The sequence below is a fragment of the Diadema antillarum genome, unplaced genomic scaffold, assembly GCF_040938485.1.
Source record: "Diadema antillarum isolate AM-2024a unplaced genomic scaffold, OU_Dant_1.0 scf00000138, whole genome shotgun sequence".
NCBI classification, from domain to species: domain Eukaryota; kingdom Metazoa; phylum Echinodermata; class Echinoidea; order Diadematoida; family Diadematidae; genus Diadema; species Diadema antillarum.
The window spans coordinates 826945-840773 of NW_027271027.1; positions in this window are offsets into that span (position 1 = coordinate 826945).

Here is a 13829-nt window from a genome sequence, read left to right on the forward strand (position 1 = left end):
CATCAAAATGGTGACTATCAAAAGAGGACTCAGACGATTTTGTTCAACGTTTACATGGCAATGGCGAATATAAAAATCGGGTCAGATAGGAGGGATAAGAAAAAAAAATGTTGGAGCACTATTCAGAGTTGGAGACCAAGAAGTGAGTGTCGCTTTGAAGCAAGTAAGTTTGCGAAAGAAATTATTAAGTTTATTATGCGGGTTCGTTCTGGTGCATGGCCATTAATTTCCTTCTTCAATTAACATCTTTCTTGCAGATTGGATTGCTGTAATAATCAATGATACTTGGAGGCTGTACACGTTGGATGAATCTTAATGTTTTATATATAAAGCTTAGTTGTTGCGATGTTAACCAGTTGATTGATATACGTATTAAATGAAATTGTTAAGAACGTGTAAAATGAATGATGAATTCATTTTTTGTTTACTTTCCATCAATGAATATTTTTGTGAAACATTTTCAATGCCAGAATTATTTCTATTTTAATAGTTCTCTACAGACATTATTAGATTTGCATTATCATATCCTATGTTATAACGAGTAGTTTATTTATCTACCCTTGATAGTGCCGATAATTTTCATATTGTCATAATTTTCTGTGTCTTAATTTGGTATGTTATAGATAAAATTGTATTTCGTTATATGTAAATCCTCAATCTATGCTACATGTTTGGGCAGGCATGCTTCCAAGGAAGTGAAGCAACGACAATCCAAACTGCTTTTACCAGTCGTGACCAGCATGAATAGGCCTATTTCTTTCCTAATTGTCCTGCGTCATTCTTATGTGTAATGTATGTGTATTTTATTTGAACGTTAAAGGACAAGTTCACCTTCATCGACATGTGGGTTGAGTAATTGCAGCAATATTAGTAGAACACATCAGTGAGAGTTTGAGCAAAATTGAACAATCCGTTCAAAAGTTATGAATTCTTGAAGTTTCAGCTCAGTCATGGCTGGATGAGAAGACTACTACAGCTTGTGATGTCACATGTGTACAACGATATAAAGAAAGAATAAAGAAAAATCAACATATTTTCACTTTTCTCGCATAACAAAAGAATACTCGACTGCTCTCTTTCAGAATGCAGGGAAAATAATATTACCCTTAACATACGTCAGTAATAAGTTGAAGAAATGTGCACTTTATTCAACAAGCGAAGTTTTCTGAAATTCTCTTTTTATTTTCCTTATATAGTTGTACGCATGTGGCATCATACACTGTAGTAGTTTTCTCATCCAGGAGTGACTGTGCAGATACTTTAAATTCACAACTTTTGAACGGATTGTCCGATTTTCCCCAAATTTTCACTGATGAGTTCTACTAATATTGTTGCATTCACTCAATCCACATGTATATGAAGGTGAACTTGTCCTATAAGGTGTGCTATATGTTTATTTGTCAAATGATATTAATAATGATAAAAACCAACAACAAACCATTTGGGAAGCTATTTCCAGGTCGCCATGGATACGTCTTCTGAGGAAGCATGCTGAGGACTTAAAAACGATGGCGAGTGACTCAGGCTGGACGTTACAATGTCGTTCTGTTGGCGGGAATGTTTAGCCAGTCTTAATGAAACATTGTGTCGCTCGAAAGCTTTCCAAAATATTCATTGTTGATTGTTCAAGCCGCGTTTATACAAGAATGTATAATCATCTTGATATTTATTGACCCAGAAGTAAGATTGATGCACTTCCTCGTCGACTTTAGTATAGTTTGATTAAATAAGAAGATCAGTATCGATCACACTTTGCAGTCTTAAATTACTGAATGTTAGAGTGAATTCAGCTGAATTGAATATTAGATTAAGAATAACAGGAGTGTTTCACCTCCTCTCTCTCGGATTTCATCTGTCCAGGGGAGAAATTGTACCTGTCAAAAATGATAGCAATATCTGCATGATCACATTGCAAAATGTTACAGTTCTCAGAGATTGCTTAAACAATGTTTAAACATCATCAATGAGGGACACTATAGATGATAGAAACATAGAGACGTTCTACACAGTCAAATCATCGACAGTGTTAGTATATTCAGAGGATTGACAATGTGACAAAGACTAGGGGACAGGATGCTGTCTTCAACAATGTCTTGCATTGATCTAGAAAACTAGTATAATCATTTGACAGGATGAAAATGTCCCATTTCTTTGCTGGTCCGTCAATAAAGTTTCAACCACAATATCTTTTCTTTATTTTAATCGCTTCGAAAAGCGATATGTATTGTATATCCACTTGAGCGAATATGTTCTTGATGGATAATACAAATCGAAGCATTGGTTGATGTATTATGTACTTCATGATGAAAGAACGTACAGAAACAGAAATATTTTGAATAGTAATCTCACTATCTTTAATTGCATGTAAGTCAACTGAAGTTAAGCATGATGGCGTGGGGTGATAACAGTGATTTCACTGTAATCAGTATTGGAAAGTTTGTAATCTTATCGCACCTTATGAAAACTCTGGTAGAAGTTTATAATTTGGTATCTGAACGAGAGAGCATTATAGTAAGACTTGCATTATAGAATGCATATTTCTCTTTGTCTTATTTGAAAGTGTAATATTCTTCATTGAAACCTAGCAGATTTACAAAGATGATGGATGTATGTTTGAGATGGGGACAACTTTTATTTTGTACCATCAAAATACATGTATACCCCGAGATTCTTCATTACGTGGGAGGTGTGATTTTGCTTGGCACCACGTGTAAGGCAAACATTTATCCAGACAGCGTAGACAGTGAGAGGAACCCAGTGTATACAAGATCATACTCAAGTTTTCCTTCATCAACTTGAGTTTACTTTCACACATTCTATTGCTAATATTCGCTACATGTGAAACGAAAAAAGAAATGTTCCTGATAGTGCTCCTTCTTGACGGTCAGATTCTCTTTGGAGCCAGAGTAAAAGGCGCCGTCAGGGAACAAGTTACTATAAGATGCATTATAAGAGGATCTGTATATCTTCATAGTGTAAGCTTTTGTCAGGGCAGAGTTTTGTTTTGTTTTGGTTTGGTTAGGTTTTTGCGGGAAACAAGTGCAGTGGATGGTACGAGTTCACATTTTCTTATATTAGTCTAACACACACCGCTAAATCTCCAAGATAAAAATTTGATATAAACCAGTTTACTGCTTTGTCTGTGTAGATCTTGTATATTCTATAGTAGGCAATCATGATATCAGAATCCTATAGCCGGTATCTAGTGTCAAAATGGTAACTAGCAACACTAATCTCCCTTACAATGAATAAAGCTTAATTATTATGTATCTGTATTGTTGAGAAATATGACAAAAGTCTCTTCTCTCACTTCCACAAGACAGTGTCAACGTTAATGTTAATCACTTTTATGACAGTATGAATGCGGACACTGTAATAGAAAATGTAATCTTTGCTTCGATGTGCATTTAAAACATTACGTGGGAAAATGCAAAGAGAGTTGCAATTCGACCATTTCCCCACTAAAATCACGCTGACGCTGCTTATTTTTTAAATATGTTATGTTGCCATGACGACACATCAATTTTCAGGTGGGCAGTGTGGGCAAGCACACATCATTACTGAACGCGATAAACGAGACTGCGACAATCCTGGTTGCCAAACCTTAATTTTAATCTGTGGTTGGGCATTAAAGGGAACACAAACCCAAAGAGCAATGTGCATTGAGTAAAAGCATTAACATTAGTAGAACACATCAGTGAAAGTTTGAGGCAAATTGGACAATCGATGCAAAAGTTATGAATTTTTGAAGTTTTGGTGTTGGAACCGCTGGATGAGGAGACTACTAGAGGTTATGACGTATGAGTGGACTACAATATAAAGAAAATATGAAAGGAATTCCACAAAAATTCACTTTTCTAGCAAAATAAAAGAGAACTTGACTAACCGCTTTCAGAAAGCAGGGGGAGTAAGTGCTACCCCTAACATATGTCAGTATCAAGTTGATGGAATGTGTAATTTTCATGAAAAATGCATTTTTATTGAATTTCCTTTATATTTTCTTTATATTGTAGTCCACTCATACGTCATAACCTCTAGTAGACTCCTTACCCAGCAGTTCCAACACCAAAACTTCAAAAATTCATAACTTTTGCATCGATTGCCCGATTTTCCTCAAACTTTCACTGATGTGTTCTACTAATGTTCCTGCTTTCACTCAATCCACATTGTTCTTTGGGTTTACATTCCCTTTAAGAGAATCAAAAGAAAAGCGGTTCGTTACGGCTGGGTATTTCAACAAGGAACTTTGGAGAAAACAGCGTTACGATATACTTAGCCAATATAATGATGAATTTGATACTTGCGACCGCGGGCAGTGTTTCATCCCCCTCTTTAGCTTTCTTTATATACCGTAGGCAGAGAACGTAGGTACCACATAATTGTAGAAATATACGTGGGTGCCTGCAAGGTATACACCTGCGTATCAAAACTTGCATGCACGGCCTGGACTGCAAACAGAGGCGTGGGAAGGTTTCGTGAAAGCTTTTCCTCTTCTTTCTTGAAGATATGAAATAGTGCCCGTATGCAAACAAGGTCATAACACATTATGCTAGGAGCATAATTCACAATTTCGTTTGTTTCTCTTTGATATAGGTAATTATGTAAGATGTCTTCATAATCGACAAGATTACCCTGCTTAAAGGAATGGTGCAGTTTCTGTTTAGATGGGGCTACAGTTTTCCAACATTGTTTTGATGATGATTTTTTTTCCTTTTTGAGATAATGAGAAATAATCATGAAACATTAAAGAGCATAAGACGAATTCAAAGTTTATTTGATAAAAACTGGTTTTGAAATGACTGAAATATCCAAAAACAAAGCAATCCCAATAAAAGGTGGGATTCATCTTTTATTAGAATTGGATTATTTCACTTTGTTTTTGGATATCTCAGCAATTTCAAAACTGATTTTCATTCAATGAATGCTGAATTCCTGTTAGAATGATGGTGGTCTCCTGAATTTCTGTACATCAAGAATTGCCTATAATTGTCTTTGAGCAAGAAATATACTGTAACTTATGTTTGCATAAATGTATGCACAAAATAGTTTGTTTATTTTCATTTTGCATTGTGTCAGGGTAAAAAGTTGAATATTTGAATTAATCATTTTTTTTTGTTTTAACTGTCAGATTCAAACACATACTGTGCTCAATTTGTTTGTTCAATTGACTTTTTATTTCATTTATGTATGAAAAAGAAATTCAGAAATAAAATCAGAATCAGAATCAAAATGTATGCTCTTTAACATTTCATTAAGTTGTTTCACGTAAGGCCTATCTTGCAACAGTCGACAAGACAAATAAACTCCGTCTTCTTAAAACGTGTAAAATACCTTGTTCTTCGTCGAGTTTGAATGTTATGTTTCGCAGATCGTTCATCGTCGTTGTGGCATCACGTTTCATTTCGACGGTGTATTTGGTATACCGGTATAGTAATAAAAAACGAGACCTTCTGGTCAAATTTTCTGTCAATCTGTCAATCATATACCTATACACACTGTTCAAAGAAGTGTTTGTCCTTAGTGCCCATTAATATATGACCAGGGCTATTTTGTGCGTTCTCTGTCGGCTCCGTGGTAGTATCTTTAATACCGACGACACCGAAAAGCAAACAAAATGCCAGTCATTTTCGTCACGTTTCATGAAAAATACGCAAATCTCAAGGGGCAAATCGAGATGGAGGCTATGTCCACTCGAAGGCTTCCCCCACTGATAAGCTTGAGTAAACAGAGGAGATGGATCCTATTTGGAGGCTTTATTAACTTTTGGAGCAGTATAACAATTGCAAGGAAGACAGAAATACGACAATCAACGAAATTGACACCTGAAGTTTTTAGCCGTTTACGCTCTCTACGCAAGGGGAGAGCGTGGGGTGGTTTAAAGGGCATTAAATGTGCCTCTTGTGTGCTTGCGCACGTTACTATCGCTTTATCAACAACCACCTAGAGTGTACATCGTATTTAAGAAATGGTGAAGGGCCACAACGGAGAAGGACGCGAAATGTGACATCTTGTGTGTGTCACACAACGTTTCTTCTTCTTCTTCTCCTCCTCCTCCTTCTTCTTCTTCTTCTTCTTCCTCTTCTTCTTCTTCTTCTTCTTCTTCTTCTTCTTCTTCTTCTTCTTCTTCTTCTGGTTAAGTCTGCCTCCTTCAATAAGTTGAAGATTCTTGCAGACTTTATTATTTAAAGTATATAATACAATTTATATCCACAGATATATACAAGCACGTAACAAATATGGAGAACAAAGACTAGCCACTGTGATTAACCGTTAGTTCGTTAGGAATGCTCCCACAGGGGTCCGTCACAGAGATTTGCTAAGTCATTGCATGTAAAGTGTTCGTAGTACTATTACTATAACAGTATATAGCGATTAAAAGTTTTTTTTAATGATACTGGTAATTGTATACGGTGTTTATTTTCTCACTTTTTAATTGTCATTTCTGAATGAAAATATTTTATGATGAACACAAAGGATAAAAACATGAATAAAATATTCGATATCGATTAAAATTCCAGAATTCTGTTTGTTTGATATTTCCTTTAGTAATGAAATCCAACTTGAACATGAATTGTAATATCATGGGATAATAACATTTTCATTGTACCTTTCATTTGAATGCATTTGCTTCTTTATTGAAATGAAATTATCAAAGCAGAATAATACCCAGATATACATGAGGACTAAGCGTCTTCAGCAATGTTAGCAGAAGTGTTTGGAATCCGTTCAAAGTTCAACAGTTATGGATTTTTAAGTTTCGGTGCCGCCATAAAAAAAGTTTAACATTTTTTTTTTGAATTATCATTTACTATGATTAAAATGCTCTTGACATATCTCTTCTAGAAAGCAGGAGGATTATCATATGAGCTCCCTCGTGGAGACATGGTGTATTTAATATTCTTGTTTAATATCTCTATAAGATTTATAATGTTTATTTTATGGTAGTATTGTCTGGGACAAAGTATTTGTATAGGGCCCCATTTTTTTCTCTCTTTCTTTTTCTTTAAAACAACAACATATCATTACCCTTCAATACTAATGTTAGTAGGCCTAATAAGTTGAGGCAATGTGTAGGCCCACTTTCCATATAAAAACCATTTTGTGGAATTATGTAGTAAATTTTTTGTATTTTCTATATTTTCTGTATATCGTTGCCCTGCAGTGACGTAACAAACTGTTCTCATCCATGTCAATAATGGCGGCATCGAAACCTCGAAAATTTTCAACTTTTAAACGGTTTGTTTGATACTCCTTAAATATCACGGATGTGTTTGATGGGTTGATTGATGGATTGATTGATGGATTGATTGATTGAAATGCTTATTAACAACGTTATCGCAGCCAAATGCAGGGGCGGATCCAGGAATTCCGTAAAGAGGGGGCGCGTTTACAAAATTAAACATGTTAAAGGGGGGCGCACGCACCCCTCCCCCCATTTTTTCTTTTTATTTCTTTTGTTTCAACAAAAAATAAAGGGGGGGGGGGGCGTGCGCCGGTTGCGGTCCTCCCTGGATCCGCCCCTGCAAATGTCGAATTGTGACATTTAACAGCACATGAATGAAAACGAAATACATCAAAATAGCTTTGATCAAACAAACAAACAAGCAAAGTACACAAGTGTTCATGATGAAACAAAGTAGAATATATGAATTGCTGCATGAAATATATAATATAAATAGCATTCTCCTTAACATCACTACACATCCACTTTGACCAGAAGAATGGACATTATCCTTGACACAAAAAACTAGTGTATAATCATATATTAATATACATTTGAACGAAGTTATGATTAAAATTCAATATTCAGTTCAATTTTATTTCAATTAATATCACCTTTTTACGATACATTTGTAGAAACAAGCAAACAATTTACACTGTGAAATACATGTACTAAAAAAAAACTATAAAGATACATATATTAAAATATGTGTTCAAACCATTTATGGGAGATGTAGACTGGTTATAAAGCCTTTTGTAACATAAAAGTCATCAGGAACATTTGTACATATTGTTCAGTCATAAATATAGCAGACTTTTGAATTTATGGTTTGCAATATCACAGAAATGGAAATGATACAGTATCCCAGAACTACTGTAAGTATCGTGAACATTATATAGATGATGCCTGGCGGGGGAGGGAACATACCGAATGTTCCACCCGAAGGGTTTGAAATGCTATTGAGGGAGGTTATAAGTCCCGAGACGAAGTCGAGGGACTTATAGCCTCCCTAAATAGCATTTCAAACCCTGAGGGTGGAACGTTTGGTATGGATATGTTCCTGACAACAAAAGTCATCATCTGTTATATCATATGGGTTAGTAAATTATCACACTTTCGTATCTCTCTAAAAAAAATCGAGTGAAAATTTTCACTCTAAAAAGAGTGAATACAGAAAAAAGTGAATTTCGAGTGAAATTGGAGTGAATTTTGAGTGAAAATGCTCATTTTCACTCATTTTGGAGTGACGTCAGGGATCACTCCAAAACCTTCGAGTGATCCCTGACGTCACTCCAAAATGAGTGAAAATGAGCATTTTCACTCAAAATTCACTCCAATTTCACTCGAAATTCACTCTTTTTTGTATTCACTCTATTTAGAGTGAAAATTTTCACTCGATTTTTTTTAGAGAGATATACGCATTACAATAATCAGTCATCTGCTTTTTCACATTGTATGGAAGAGGCAAATTTATCCTATCGATTGCGTGAAAAATATGATTGTTCAATCGTTTGGTATCGTTTGTAAGTGAAAATGACCGTGGATTGTTTTTTTTTTCCCATGGGAGAACATTTAATTTTCTGCTCATGAGCGAACATAACCAATGTGCCTCCATTACGTGACTGTGGCTGTTTAGCCAATCACTAACCGGTATTTGACTATTAAACCCATTTGATATGCAAAATTAATGACTGCATTAAAATATTGTAGTTGAGATACATACCACTCATTCAAATTCTTTGATGTGTAAAACAAGATGGTAGTAATTGACTCATCTTGAAACTGATAAGAGAATGTTGTGTCGTTGCAATGTTTTCTGTTGTCTTTTATGGGAGAATGAGTGTGAGGACAGATGTCAAAAGACAACTAGATCTGTCGTCTTTGGGACACGATACATACATGGTATACGTTTGAACTTGATAGGCATAGCACTTTCTGAGCTAACCTCTGCACAACTTTTGGGGAGAAATAAAGAAAGAAGAAGAAGAAGAAGAAGAAAGAATCCGTACAGATACAGAAGGTGATCCGAGAGGATACTCGGATCACCTAAAAATACTGGGAGAGCAAGGGAGAAAGAAACAAATTATTATCGAAGCACCCGCCTGTGGTGCTGAACAACGTAGAGGGCGAAAAACACGACAACAAAACAAATCGCCGTTTGGAAATCCCCGAGCCGCGCGTATTGTAAATGGAGGAATGAAGTCATCGATCTACGCAATAGGAGGTAAATATTGGCTAGACTCTGTACATCTCATGAATACATGTCGCAAGGAATCTATGTGTCTACATCACGTTGAATTCATGTAGCACGGTAAGTTTTACGTTGTGATGAATATGCAATACACGTAGTAACATAGAGAAATTGGGTAAAGAGTCGAGTTGGGCTTCTCTTTTAATGTAATGTAGGTTGAATGGTTATGCACACAAAGTTGTAATTGAAGTGCGCTTAAAAGAATATCCTCTGCGCTCTCGTATTGCGTCGCGTGTCGTCGCCAAGGACTGGTTGCCTCGTTGACGTTGTGATGTTGTTGCAATTCTGTGGAGTGTTGTCGTTTCCATTTACTGAGCAGGTGGCTTATCTTTTTATGTAATTTTTTTTTCTTCAGTGACTACTTTATCACTATCCGTATTTAAATGGTAGATCTGTTGGAAGGTAGGCCTCGGGGCGTGTTAATGTGGCAAGATAATTATCATTATCGTTATGTAACAAACTACACACCAAACACACTCTCGTCATACAGCCATATTCCAACGCCTTGAGTTATGACTCCACTCGACAATTACTAATTGAAATAACGGGCGTTGACAACAGAATATTTAAGTTTCAATACTATACACGCTTTATTGTCGTGTACATCATTATATCACACGCAGGTGATAATTATAAGGTATTTCCCCCAGAATATGAATCAATCAGGGTATTGGTTATTTACGACTCTCCATGAGCAATCACACCAAATTATATTTGGTCAAAACGTTTAAAAGGAGGTCTTAAAATTGAGGGGACATACATGTGATTATAATTATTAGGAGCGGTAATACACATAAAAGGGTGCATAAGTTCAGTCCGGGAAACCCGCTCATGAGGACCGCCCCCGCGTACGAGGATGGTCCCTCCTCATGAGGACCTCCCCCCTCCTCATGAGGCCCCCCGGGGAACGCCTCATGAGGCCCCCCCTTCACTTCTTATTCATCTCACATCTGACGTATAAATTGTCGCAACTTTGCACGGTGATTTTTTGTTACACACACATGTCCACTATCCATGATGAAAAGAAGAAAAAATCCTGTCAGTTTTTTTTTTTTTAAATCGAGTTTTAATCACCCGATGCAGAGCGCCCATCAAAACACGGGCGCCAGCGCGTTCGCACAATGCAAGACTGCCGCACCTAGCGGCCTGATCCGACTAAATATTTTCGATGCTTTTTTCTGCGGCTCTCACCTCTCCGCGCACGAATTAGCCTCGTGAAGCTGAAGTCTGACATCTTTTTACACAAATTCGTAACGAGAAAAATTAAATCAGTACTAACCTGATCTTGTCCATATATTCCAAATTACTATTCCACACTGATAGAGTAGGTGGGTAGATGACATACTCCAGTTTGTTAGCAAAATAATCACTTTGTAGGTATGACGAGTTCACTTTCTTCGTCAATTCCGCCCACGATTCCGCCGCCCGCTTACCGTTTGGGCGCTTTCTCTGGAATCATCCCGCGACGCGACGTACGTCGCATCACATCACGCATCCAGCACATACCAGTCTGGTACTTAGTATGTGCTGGATGCGTGATGTGTATGCGACGTACGTCGCGTCGCGGGATGATTCCAGAAAAAGCGCCCAAACGGCGGAATCGTGGGCGGAATTGACGAAGAAAGTGAACTCGTCATACCTACAAAGTGATTATTTTGCTAACAAACTGGAGTATGTCATCTACCCACCTACTCTATCAGTGTGGAATAGTAATTTGGAATATATGGACAAGATCAGGTTAGTACTGATTTAATTTTTCTCGTTACGAATTTGTGTAAAAAGATGTCAGACTTCAGCTTCACGAGGCTGATTCGTGCGCGGAGAGGTGAGAGCCGCAGAAAAAAGCATCGAAAATATTTAGTCGGATCAGGCCGCTAGGTGCGGCAGTCTTGCATTGTGCGAACGCGTTGGCGCCCGTGTTTTGATGGGCGCTCTGCATCGGGTGATTAAAACTCGATTTAAAAAAAAAAAAACAGACAGGATTTTTTCTTCTTTTCATCATGGATAGTGGACATGTGTGTGTAACAAAAAATCACCGTGCAAAGTTGCGACAATTTATACGTCAGATGTGAGATGAATAAGAAGTGAAGGGGGGGCCTCATGAGGCGTTCCCCGGGGGGCCTCATGAGGAGGAGGGAGGTCCTCATGAGGAGGGACCATCCTCGTACGCGGGGGCGGTCCTCATGAGCGGGTTTCCCGGACTGAGTTACGAACCACCGCGACAGTCCGAACAGAGTCCCTAGTCAGCTAGTCGCTTCCAGGGTGAAACAGCGGCCACGTCACTCTCCAAGGGGACCTCGATCGCGATCGCGAACTGCAGTGCGCACTGCCACGATGAGCTCCGGGTCGAGATGCTGACGTGTACACGCACTGTCTGGAACGGGACCGGTGTTCGCCGCCTCGTCGTCGCCCGGCACTCACATCAATAGCGTTGACATCGATTGTTACGGATGCGATCCCACTTGGAGATTCACAATAAATTTACGCTAATTCGTCGTGAGCTGAACATGGATGAAGTTCATCCTTAGTCATTGACGACGGGGTTGACGATGGGAGGAGATGCGAGATGATGAGCTTTGATGCAAGCCTCATGCAGCGTCCGCAAATATGACAGGAAGGCAACTCCTCTTCATAACAATTGTTCCACAACTATTTAGAATTAATGTTGCTTGAAAATGCACCTCACCGATGTGGTGTATTGTATGAACTCCAAGAATTATAGTACAATGTAAAACTGACTCAATACGGGATGGACTTGACTCTGGAAAGTATAATATTACATCTCCCCTTTGTATCGGACGCAGGAGATCGATGGTCTATGTCCATCTCCTTTGGAGGTTGAGGAGCCAGAGTGAGAGAAAAAGCTATGTCCACGGTTAATGTTAGGGAAAGGGGGCTACGTGGCAGGTATTATGGGATAAGCCTACGTGTACCTTTTTACATAACCGTGGTCAAAGGACTGGTCAGCAAAAATTAGCTCTTTTGATTCTTCTTTTGCCATCGGGGAGCGTCCGGAGAGAGTAACATGATTATATAATACCGATTGAAATAGCTCCCTCTCTCGGCCGGTGACTTATAGTCAGACTAACGGGGTACGTGCTGCTACAGATCTAAATCTAGAACACAGCTATAAAGTTTAATTGATGCTCCATGACCACGGCCATGCTGTGAGTGTGAAGCCTGTGTCTGTGAAAGGCATTTTCAGCTGTGATGTGTGAGTGTTGAGCAGTGTTCTTGAGCTGGGTATAAAAACTGCGAAACACAGCCCTAAGGCTTTGCGTTCGGACTGTGTAGAGAAGGATATTTAGTCACGGTAGAGGGTAGATTCGTTGGTAAATTCCGACTTAAGTACCATAATTAAAATTTCTTCAATTTGAATAAATTACTTACAAATTTGGTCCAATTGTTGATAACATTTGCCTGGATACATTTTGCTCCTGCAGTAGTCCCTTTCTGTAAATATTGGAGACTTTAAATGATCCTGTCATGTCAAGAGGAATCTGTGAGAATGACAACTGCTCCGTTCGACAGATTTGAAACCTGTGTGCATGAGCTAACCAGAGACTGTGGAGTGCAATTTAGCCTTTTCAAAAGGCCTTTTGGCTGTATTGCGTTGCTTTCTTGGTGAATGAAGAAGCAATATCCCAGCCGGATGCGACAGCGTGAGAGCGAAAGGGCCTTGTCCAAAGGCAAAAAACATTGCGCTTTTCATGCATATTCATGTCGCCAATGCGCTATATGCCTTCGCAAAGGTTATTTCGAAAAACAAAGGGATGAATTGGGAGAATGGAGATGGACTCGTACAGTTGTAGAAAAACGTCTTCAAGACCGTAGGATCAGTTTCAAAGTGTGCAAGTGAACAGCAAGTATGAATTAGATAAGAGACGTAAGTAGAGTACGAAAGTAAGCCTTTTGCTGGTGAAATACGTAACTTATAGAGCCACGAAAATTAGGGATTGTCTTCCAACGTTCAGTGACAGCACTCTTTCAACTGGGGGCACTCCCACAGTATACTGTAAAACGAGGAATGTTCTTGTGCATTTTAATTTCGTGAATTTCGCGAGCGCCAAGATTCGCGAAACCAAAATGCATGCGAAAGTTCTTGTCTACACTATATGCATTGAATGCCAGTCACAGTGGCAGTTCGCGAAAATTTCATGCCGCAAAAAAAAGGCTGTCGGCTCCAATTCGCGAAAAATTCATGCCGCGAATATATCATGTTTTACAGTAACTGCGTACAAGGAGCGCCCTGGGGTTAGGTATAGTATTACCAAGTCTACTACTCATTGACCACCTATTTTTAGATTGACCACCCTTGCGCAATGTCTTTCTCACTTATAAATCAAAAGTACGCGT